This window comes from Amblyomma mixtum, chromosome 2, assembly GCF_055824585.1.
Source record: "Amblyomma mixtum isolate Tamu chromosome 2, ASM5582458v1, whole genome shotgun sequence".
Lineage (NCBI taxonomy): Eukaryota > Metazoa > Arthropoda > Arachnida > Ixodida > Ixodidae > Amblyomma > Amblyomma mixtum.
Window position 1 is genome coordinate 162,221,825 of NC_143013.1, and position 11,085 is coordinate 162,232,909.

General features: G+C 43.0%; 1 long non-coding RNA gene across 2 annotated transcripts; it reads right to left on the reverse strand.

The window, feature by feature from the left end:
* Positions 1–941: 941 nt before the first annotated feature.
* On the reverse strand, positions 942–7,557 carry LOC149361439 (uncharacterized). 2 transcript variants are annotated; one of them, XR_016288410.1, is made up of 3 exons: positions 7,460–7,557; positions 5,983–6,163; positions 942–1,904 (listed from the first exon to the last, which is right to left on the reverse strand). It is a non-coding gene; the product is annotated as an uncharacterized LOC149361439 (long non-coding RNA). The 2 variants fall into 2 exon arrangements; XR_016288409.1 differs by lacking the exon at positions 7,460–7,557 and adding an exon at positions 6,970–7,305.
* Positions 7,558–11,085: the final 3,528 nt, after the last annotated feature.

The following is an 11,085-nucleotide window of genomic DNA, read 5'->3' on the forward strand; positions in this document are numbered from 1 at the left end:
AAACATAACAGGTTTTAATTCACGATGTTTCGGCTGGAGGACCAGCCTTTTTTGAGTATAGTATAGCATTCGAAACAAAAGCTGTGCGCTTCAAATGCTGTAGTACACTTGAAAACGACTGGCCCTCCAACCAAAACATCGTCAATTAAATCCCGTTAGGTTTTTTTACATATATACGAGGTGTCTCAGGGAAGACTAAGTAATTTTTAAAAAAAAAAGGTATTTTGAGATGAATGTATGGCTTTCTCAGCATAGTATTACCAGTGTTGGCAGGCACCAGAAAACTTGTGAAGAGTCTTACGTAATAAGCTGGTTAGCTAATTTTTATTAATGAACCTTTTCACTATCAGAAACTTTGTTAAAACATTAAGTTGGGCTAGTTGGTAACGGCTTGAAGGAATCATACTCTTAGCGGTAAGAACACACACAACACCAAGACACACACACACAGGACACCCGCTAGACTTCAACTATCTTTACTGGACACTTGTACGACATAAATATGTATCACTGAGCACACGCAGGTGCCTCGTCATCGGCATCAGGTCTAACTACGCCCTCCCCTCCTCCAAGGCATACGGTTGCGCCGATAAACAATCCCTTTTTCTGTCAATGCCAGGGAGGGAGTGCTTACACACATGTCACCCGCCTCTTGAATATGAAAGGCCTGGGAGCCGAGAAAAAAGAAAGAAAAATTATCGAAGTCTTTCGTATTCAAGAGGCGGGTGACATGTGTAAGCACTCCCTCCCTGGTGTTGGCAGAAAAAGAGATTCTTTATCGGCGCAACCGTATGCCTTGCAGGAGAGGGCAGGGCGTAGTTAGACCTGTTGCGGATGACGAGGCACCTGAGTGTGCTCAGTGATACATATTTATGTTGTACAAGTGTCCAGTAAAGATAGTTGAAGTCTAGCGGGTGTCCTGTGTGTGTCTTGGTGTTGTGTGTGTTTCTTACTGCTAAGAATATGATTCCTTCACTATCAGAGTTAGGCGTCTAGTTGCCATTAGAGATTTGTAGCAGTTACATGCACTGGAGGGGTTTCTTTCCCTGTGTGCTTTCAAAAGCGCATGTATTTTCGCACAATGCAGCCAAATTTTGTCGAGCCACAGCGGCGAAAGTAATCATGTTTTGTACATTCCAGAAACTGATATGGCTACTACGAACAACTGGCTAAAAGTCTCTAACTGCAACCAGTTGCAAACCTGTGTTAGTTAAAAAGTTAATTATCAGAAATTAGTTAACCAGCTTACTAAATACACCTCACCGGCTTTCTGGTGTCTGCTAACACTGGTAATATTATGCAGCAAAAGCCATATTTTTGAAAACTACTTATTCTTCCCTGAAACACCTGGTGCATATAAATACTGCTCACTTTCCTGTACAACACAGAAACGAAATAATTTCTTCTGTAACATGAAAGTTCCATGAGCCACATAACAAACCCGTGGAAAAAAACTGCATGCATACACACACATCTCTCCAAAACAGCTAAAAAATCCCACACAGTGAAACAATGCTTACACTGTCTTAAGACCAACATTAAAGGCTGCAAACACTAGCGATATAAAAGTCAAACAAATGCCAAACATATGCTAAATGTCCCCATGGATGTAGATATTAAGCTATGAGCTGATTTTAATAAAAATGCATCAGCACAGAAATGCTTAAGCGACGTTGTTGGTGCACTATCCTGACACTTGTCCTCAATATCAGGCAGCCTGCTTGTTGTTCATCATCATCATCAGCCTGACTATGCCCACTGCAGGGCAAAGGCCTCTCCCATGCCTCTCCAATTAACCCTGTCGTTACTTGTCTGCATCACCAGTGGAAGAGGTAGCGTCCTAGTGATGAGACGTGTGCACGAACAGGTAGCCTTCTCCATGGCAGAATGCAGCAGCAAGAGAACTGCACAAGAAAACATTCAAAGTATACAGTTATAGTAACTTCTAATAGAATCAAACACGGAGCAGCAACAATCAGTTAAATGTGCACTAAAATGCAGCACTCCGAGTGAGTTTGATAAGGCTGCTGAGTAATAGCATAAGCAGCAGTCACAAGACTAGAACTAAATGTAATGCGTCCTTGAACAAGAAAAAGCTATAACATGCTGTTGTGTTCAATTCTGCCCCCACATTCGAAGACTGAATGATATTCACAGGAACTGACATTAACGTGTTACACCTAATTAGGCAGGCTCGAGACAAGGCGGTAGGTGACTATGGCATAGGTTCTAGGAACAGTAGGGGAGAGTTATTAGTAGAGTTCGCAGATAGAAATAGTTTACGGATTATGAATACCTTCTTCCGCAAACGAGCAAACAGGAAGTGGACGTGGAAGAGCCCCAATGGTGAGACTAAACATGAAATAGACTTCATACTGTGTGCACACCCTGGCATCGTAGAGGATGTGGAGGTCCTCGGTAAGGTCCGTTGTAGCGACCACAGAATGGTAAGGTCTCGTATTAGCTTAGATTTGAAGAGGGAAAGGAGGAAACTGGTGAAGAGAAAGGCTATTAACGAGTTAGCATCAAGAGGGAAGGTAGAGGAATTCAGAATGTCGCTGCAAAACAGATTTTCCGCTTTAACTGAAGAAGACAACCGCAGTGTTGAAACAATTAATGATAATCTTACAGCTATCGTTACAGAGTGCGCCGCAGAAGTAGGTGGTAGGATGGTTCGACAGGATACCAGCAAGCTATCTCGGGAGACTAAAGATCTGTTTAAGAAACGCCAAAGCATGAGGACTTCTAACTCCACAGAGAGGATAGAACTAGCAGATCTATCGAAGTTAATAAATAAGCGCAAGGTAGCCGACATAAGGAAGTTTACCGTGGAGAAAATCGAGCATCCTCTAAGGAACGGAGGTAGCCTAAAATCAGTGAGGAGAAAACTGGGCATAGGTATAAACCAGATGTATGCGCTAAAAGACAAACAGGGCAATGTCATCAGCAATATGGATAAGATAGTTGAATTAGCCGAAGAATTCTACACAAATCTATACAGTAGCGAATGTAATCATCAAGTTACTGAGGGAGGCAGTCGAGCACAGCAATGGGACATCCTGCCAGTAACGAAGGAGGAAGTAAAGAAAGCCTTAGGAGCAATGCAAAGAGGGAAAGCAGCTGGTGAGGATCAGGTAACAGCAGATTTGTTGAAGTACGGAGGAGAGATTGTGCTACAAAAACTAGCCACCCTGTATACGCAGTGCCTTGTGACCTCGAGAGTACCAGAAGCTTGGAAGAACGCTAACATTATCTTAATTCATAAGAAAGGAGACGTCAAGGACTTGAAGAATTACAGACCAATCAGCTTATTGTCCGTTGCCTACAAGGTATTTACTAAGGTAATCGCTAATAGAGTCAGGACAACCTTGGACTTTAGTCAACCAAATGATCAGGCAGGCTTTCGTAAAGGATACTCGACAATAGACCACATTCACACTATCAATCAGGTGATAGAGAAATGCGCAGAATATAACCAACCCCTATATATAGCCTTCATTGATTACGAGAAAGCATTTGACTCAGTGGAAACCTCAGCTGTCATGCAGGCATTGCGGAATCAGGGTGTGGAAGAGTGTTATGTGAAAATATTGGAAGATATTTATAACGATTTCACAGCTACTACAGTTCTCCATAAAGTCAGCAATAAAATTCCAATACGGAAAGGTGTCAGGCAGGGAGACATGATCTCGCCAATGCTCTTCAATGCCTGCTTACAGGAGGTATTCCGGGGACTGGAATGGGAACAGTTAGGGATAAGAGTTAATGGAGAATACCTGAGTAATTTGCGATTCGCTGATGACATTGCCTTGCTAAGCCACTCAGGACAAGAACTGCAAAGCATGATCAACCAGTTAGACAGGCAGAGCAGAACGGTGGGGCTAAGAATTAACATGCAGAAAACCAAAGTAATGTTCAACAGCCTACAAGGGAACAGCAGTTCGCAATTGGTAGCGAGGTGCTGGAAGTAGTAAGAGAATATGTCTACTTAGGGCAGGTAGTGACCGCAGATCCGGATCATGAGAGGGAAATAACTAGAAGAATAAGAATGGGGTGGAGCGCATATAGCAGATTCGCTCAGATCATGATTGGTAGCTTACCAATATCCCTGAAGAGAAAAGTATACAACAGCTGTATCCTACCGGTACTCACCTATGGGGCAGAAACGTGAAGGCTAACAAAGAGGGTTCAGCTTAAGTTAAGAACAACGCAGCGAGCTATGGAAAGGAAAATGATAGGTGTAACGTTAAGAGATCGGAAGAGGGCGGAGTGGGTGAGGGAACAAACGCGGGTTAATGACATCTTAGTTGAAATCAAGATGAAGAAATGGGCTTGGGCAGGGCATGTAATGCGAAGGCAAGATAACCGCTGGTCCTTAAGGGTAACGGAGTGGATTCCAAGAGAAAGCAAACGCAGCAGGGGACGGCAGAAAGTTAGGTGGTCGGATGAGATTAAGAAGTTTGCGGGGATACAGTGGCGGCAAGTGACAAAGGACAGGGTTAATTGGAGAGACATGGGAGAGGCCTTTGCCCTGCAGTGGGTGTAGTCAGGCTGATGATGATGATGACCAAATTCGGCTACCACGAAGAGATATTTAGCCATTCCAGTCATATGAAGATAACATGCAGGCCATAAAATATAAAAATTATGTTGTGTTTCCGATTTGTCTGCACAAAAATTCAGGCAGCTTTTGTTTTCAAAAGTGATGGCACAAAGACATTGCAATATAATGCACATGTTGCTGTAGATAATGTGTCATTTGGAGCTATACCAGGTGTTAGGGGAAAATGTATGAACAAAGAGTACAAAGGTGAGCAAGTTCGTCAGGGCAAGAGTGGCACACTCTAAAGCAAATGAATCAAAATATTAAGGCACACACTGCATCAGATACAATACTTGTAAGTAAAGCTGCATAGAACTACAAGCGATAAAAGCCTCAGAAACATGCCCCTAAAGGAGCAGCTGGACTGGTAGTTTTTTATTTGTCCCGCAGCACATCCCTCTAGTGCTGAGGCCTGCTCATATCTGTTTAAGTTAAGAATACAAGGGAAACAAGCAAACAAGTGTTCCAAAGAAGATAAAAATGTGCACTCAGGTTGTTCTTTAGGAAATTACCTGTCACTAATTGCAGCAATAAATACCTCGAGAAAGAAAATAAGTTATTTACAGAGCTTATTACAAACCTTGATGGCACGGGAGAAAGGCAACATCAAATGCATCGGTTCAAGTAAAGCCAGGGGTCTTGTTAAGGTCACAGCAATATTTGTTGACTTAGGCTCAGCTAGTGTAATGCAATCAGTAACTGAACGTCGGCATGAATAAAAAAAACAATGCACCAATACTCAATTCCAAATGCATTTCAACTGTACAGTGCAGTCAGTTGTGACAAAAAGTTGTGACAAAGGGAGTGTGAAAGAAAACCTCAGCAATGCTCATGACATCGAATAAGCACCTTTCTTCTGTACAGCTAAAATATAAGCTTTGCAGGGTTTCATGTAATGCAAGGATAACCTGGTAAGGTATCAATTATTGATGCTAGCAACAAATATGCTTCTAAAGCAGAGTGCTCCACTTGAGCGCCAATATTCAATTATGCATTGCCCGTTAGGCCATGCCTATCACATCACTGGTTCGCTTCAAACATGCCATACCTTATAAGAGGTAGGTACTGCTGAAGTAAACCTATAAAATTTATTTGCTGCTTTTAGACTGCTGTATAAAGGTCATGAAGCAGATAATTGTTTTAATTTGGTCTATACAGTGGTCAAGATTTCCAAGCACGAGAGGCATGAGGGAAAAAACTATAGAAAGCATTTCACACTATAACACAATGCACTTGACTAGGGGAGTGCTTTCATGACGCCCGCAATATCTTTTCCCTTTCTCTTCGTCCTCTTTTAAAAGAAAAAAAAACGAAAGAGAGAGGGAGCCTGGACCAGAAGATTTTTGGCAGGCTAAAAAAGACAAGGAAAATATACCCACTTGTCTACCTATCCTTTTACAAGTGGCACATGCTTGATATCCAGTGTCAATGGCTGATAGGCTGAACCAGCAGGTCTTGATGTCATTTGCCTCTGGTTGAGGTAGCATTGGCTCGATGACAGATGAAAGCTGGTGCAAAAGTAGCGTGATGATACCGGTGGAGCAGCTGTACAGGGCTTGACTGCGGGTGCATTTGAAGAAAGGCTGCATTAGAGCCATGCTTTCATAAACATCACAGAAGCCACATCCCATTAAAACCTCTAGCTGTTCAGTCCAATGTGTTCATGAGTGGAGGCTAATTTTTAATTACCTATGCCTCCAATAGTTAGCAAAAAAATGGTTTACAAAGCTTGTCATACTTTTCTTAAAGCTATTATTCGCGAATCACGTTATACTTTTATCGCTTCAGACTGAAAATGGGGGAATGACATAAATGTAGTGAACGTAAAAAAATAAAATGACAACAAACCTTCCATTGTGCGATTACCTCAGCTGCACTGCAATGGAATGGTTCTGCTATTTTTAATCGTCGTTTCGTTGACCAGAACTATCAAGAAACACAGCACTTGATGTGACTGCGACGTAGAACGGGCAATGCTCCTTATCCAGTAAACACTCAGGCAGCAGAATCAAAAGACGCACGCCGCTACAAGCACTTTTCGTTCTTATGGTCTCCTTTTCACGCGCTGCTCCTGTTCAGTCGGAATAACGAATCAAGCAGCACCCCATAGTTCTCGGCGTGCAACCAAATTCTATCACATAACTCCTGCGCCGAGGAGCTGACGCAAACAGCGTGAGGCGGCGGGTTAAAAGTTGCATAGTTGGCAAGCGAGCGTGTCAGAACACCTTCTCTCTGCAAACGATCGCGTGGTGCCCGCATTTTGCACCTCATTGCGAACAAGACGTGAAGACCAACCCAAATGCATTCGCAGCCCTCAATCATACCCCCGACACATCGCAGAAGTCATTTTCCAGTTCTGTACTTACATTTGTCAATGTTCACGGCAAGCCGTTTCTTCTATCGGGCATCGGGCGCCGGCCGCTCTCGGCGTGGTTGCGTGCAGTACGTCAGAGCAGTTTTTGAGCACTGCGTGCGCGTAAGAACGTCTTCCGCAGCACTGGAGCCATCTGTCACCTTCCGAGTTCAGTCACACTACCACAACACTAACGAGGCCGCACATTTAACACAAACAAACTGAAGAAACGCACCCACATCACAACCGCCGCACCCCGCCAACAAAGAGTCGTTTCAGCGTCCTAAAAAAGATAGTGTAGCGCGCGGCCAACATGAGACTCGCAATCCGCCGCCAGCGAACGGAAAGGTGGCGCTAATGTCGCCTAACTTTACACGCGTTAAAAAAAGAATTGATAAAGCCCTTTTTGCCACACACTTGTTGCATTAAACGACAAAATATTTTGTTTCAATTACAAAGTGAGCAAATTGGAATGATTGCGGTGAAAAAATGCGACTACTCACAACCATCTGTTTCTGGCGGCGCTGCGAACGAAAGCTTGGAAAACCGGGCAGCATGCCGGGCAGCTACAGGCGACGCATCTGGGGCCAGGAAAGCCGCAGCCGCTGCACGGCTGCACTGTCTGCCTAGTTCTAAGGCTGTATAACTCAGCTCCCCGTAACTGCGTCGCAGAATAAGGAATGATGATGATGTTGCCAAACGCTACTGGTTTCGGTTTTTATTTTCGCATATTGTGTGGCTTAGCGTACTCTACACAGCTTGGCTCATGCGATTTAGTGTACGTGTGTGTACCTAGGGAACACGAGCGTTCGCACGCCGCTCTAGCGTGACGCGCGAAACTTTCAATGCTGCGCTGCAGCATCGCCTCTGTTTTGTGTGTGTTTATATCACGTCATTGGACACCTTGCACGCTCTTTGCTCGAGCGAGCCCCGCCGACAGTCGCGCTACCGTAGTCTTTTTGTGTGCTTCCTTGATTGCTTTTTGCCTCTGCCTTATGCGGTCCTCGGCTCGGCCTCACGTCCGCTGATGGCAGTAAGAAAAGGCGAAGAATGAACACATGCTTTCGCGCGTCTACTCCGTATGACTACGTTAAAACCCAACACTTTATTCCAGGATTCCTTAGTCATTGCATTACGGGAAGATAGAAAATACAGCTCTCACCACGTTTTCCCTCGCCACAGCTTCGTACCGTGTTTGCGTTGAAGGAGATGCAAGTGAAGATGCGGAAGAGGCACTGCGCCTGTGCTTTAGCGGTGCTCAAAGTGGGGGCTGCTCTCACCCTAGCTTTTTCCATACTGGAAGCTCCTCTGTGGCTCAGTACTACCGAAAAATGTAACAAGTCAAGAATGAGGGCTTATAGTGCTCCAATTGCCGTGCACCTTCCTCATGCAAAACCCTTGTTACCGCAGTTGAGTACAGCGGGCCGCTGTTACCTGTTTTGTTTCTCTATACTTCTCTTTATAGTATCGGCCGCCGAACATGAATAAAAATTAATATTGCCTTGCCTGAAATTTCGCATGTACAGTCGCTGAGGAACGAAGCAACTTGAGTTCTCGAAGCTGTAAGCCTGCACACGTTACACAGAATTTACTCAGAGCGCGAAGCGGTGCGGCCCTTTTCGCACGGGGTTTTTCAGTCCCGTGCGATCAGCCGTTGCTGGTCGCTCGAGGAGGAGGGTAGTGCGAGGGTTTAAATTGGGCGCTCCCACGTGGAGTGGCATAGTATACCGGGCACTTTTGCATGGCGGGCAGTGTGCAGGGAAAGTGTGCTTGCGGTGCAGGTTCAGGAAGCTGGTGATATAATTTGGGCGCCATTTGGGCTAGCGAGAACGTGTCATTCAATGAGTGTGGAAACACATCGGTGCAATGCTAAACTTGAATTTTTTTGTAGCTCGCAACAATAATCCCTCTGAAACCTCAGAGCGAAACGCTCTTAATGCTAGTGTGTTTTAGCACCGTCGTACGGTACATCACTGTTCAACTGCACGTTAAAATATGACCTATTAAGAATTACAACAATAGCAACACCAACGTGTTTCGAATTGGCAGAGTTGTTGTACAGCTCTGCTGAAATTCTTTGTTAGTTCTGAAATGTTAAATCTGTTTAATGACTGCCTGAGTACAGAATTTAAGGACGAATACGCAGCAGAAAGCATTGTTTTCGTGTAGAATGAGCCATCAGCGAAACTGATTCGCTGTAACGAAGTCATCATTGCGCTTATGTAACACAATATGTCACTAGCTCCTATTTTTTCTTAAAGTTCTTTTAATTTCCTTGAAGTGCGAGGCAATAATACTTGAGTATTCTATGAATTCATTCACTTTGTACCAAAATTATTTCGTTTGCTGGTAACGTTTTTCGCAGACTTTATACAATCAAAAATTGTCACTAAATGTCTTCAATTCAAGGCACGTTTCTGAATTTCGTGATAAATGTTCTGTTATGAACTTTGCCCTTTTCCCCGCACTCGAAAATGCGAAAGCAGTAAATCTAGTATTGAGAAAATTGAACTGAAATTTCTAAAAATCCACAGCGTGCTCGGCTATGGGAATGTGATTGCAAATTTTTGTTTCGTCTTCAAGGTTAGTTAAGTTGCCGGTTTTAAGTTGTCGGCTACAGTACTTGATTATTTTAGGCTTTTATTTGTTTATTCGCATCACCAAAATGCTTTCTCGGTTCGTAGTATATTTCTATTGACAGCAGTATATAAGCAGTAAGAAAATTGTATGAACTTTCTATCAACAAATGTTGATAAAATATGCCCTAAGAAAATGTGACTGCAAATGTTTGTTTCGTGTTCAAGGTTGCTTTAGTTGCATTGACATGTTAGGCTAGAGTACTTAATTAATTTAGGCATTTATTCTCATTATAAAACGTTCTGTCGGTGTCTATAGTATGTTTCTACTGACAGCAGTACATAGAAAGTAGTAAGGAAATTGTATGAACTTCCTATCAACGAATGTTAATAGAATATGCTTGGCTAAGGGAATGTGAGTGTAATGTTTGTTTCGTGTTCAAGGTTGTTTTCATAGCTTTGAAGTGTTCGCCTACAGTACATGATTTGAGGCATCTATTCGCATGACCAAAAATGTTTTGTCACTTTCTAGAGTATTTCTGCTCACAGCAGTCCGTAAAGAACATAAAGTATTAAAATGGAATATATCTTCTGTTTTAAAACGTTTTCCCATATCCTGATTACATTCCAAACGCATTTGCTGCGAATAATGTTGGTCGCTTTTCGATATAGTGAAATTGTTGACTAGCTGCAACAGATTCCACCATGCAATCAGGTAAGATGTCGTCACTATTATGCGAACAAGATAGTGTTAATCACCTCGAACACCATGCAGTTTGTTCATTTACCTCTCTCAACGTGTCAAACTGCACCCAGCTTTTCTAGTAACTTTCTATTGACAGGAGTAAATACAAAGAAGTAACAGTCTACCAACTTTGTATTGACAAAGGTACATAGAATGTAAAAATTATTTTCTAGTAACTTTCTATTGACAGGAGTACATACAAAGAAGTAACTTCTATCAACGTTGTATGAACAATTGTTGATAGAATGTAAAAGTTACTACAAGGTTACTAGAGTCAATAGAATGTTAATACAAATTCTAAAGAAAGTTGATATCCATTTTTGTAAGGGTAACTTTAGTCGTGTTATCATGAAGGACAAGCAATTTCGGTATGTAGCTGAAAGAAAATTTTGAGCTATTTCGTCCCTCTACGCTGTGCAATCCACAAATTGCTAGTTAAAAAGACACTGGACAGTTAGAACGTTTCTGTTGACGCCGAGCATATAACCGAGACGCAGGCAGTACTTAAAAAACAGGGTGATTTGAAATGCGTACTTACGTCCTAGCAGCGCGACGTCGCCGTCATAAAATCCGCCTTCACCGCCGTGGCCTCCACCGGTCAAATGTCTGTAAATGTCACGGTTCACCACTCACGTCTTTCGGAGCGAAGTCATTCAACACTGAGAGAAGGACGATAGGGTTCCATCATATTTGCACTGGACGTACGCATGGAAGGCGATGTCATCTTCGATCGTGGATTAATCAAGCAACACGATGAAAGGCACAAAAAACTGTATAACACAAATTCAACGAGGACTAGCGAGTGCCA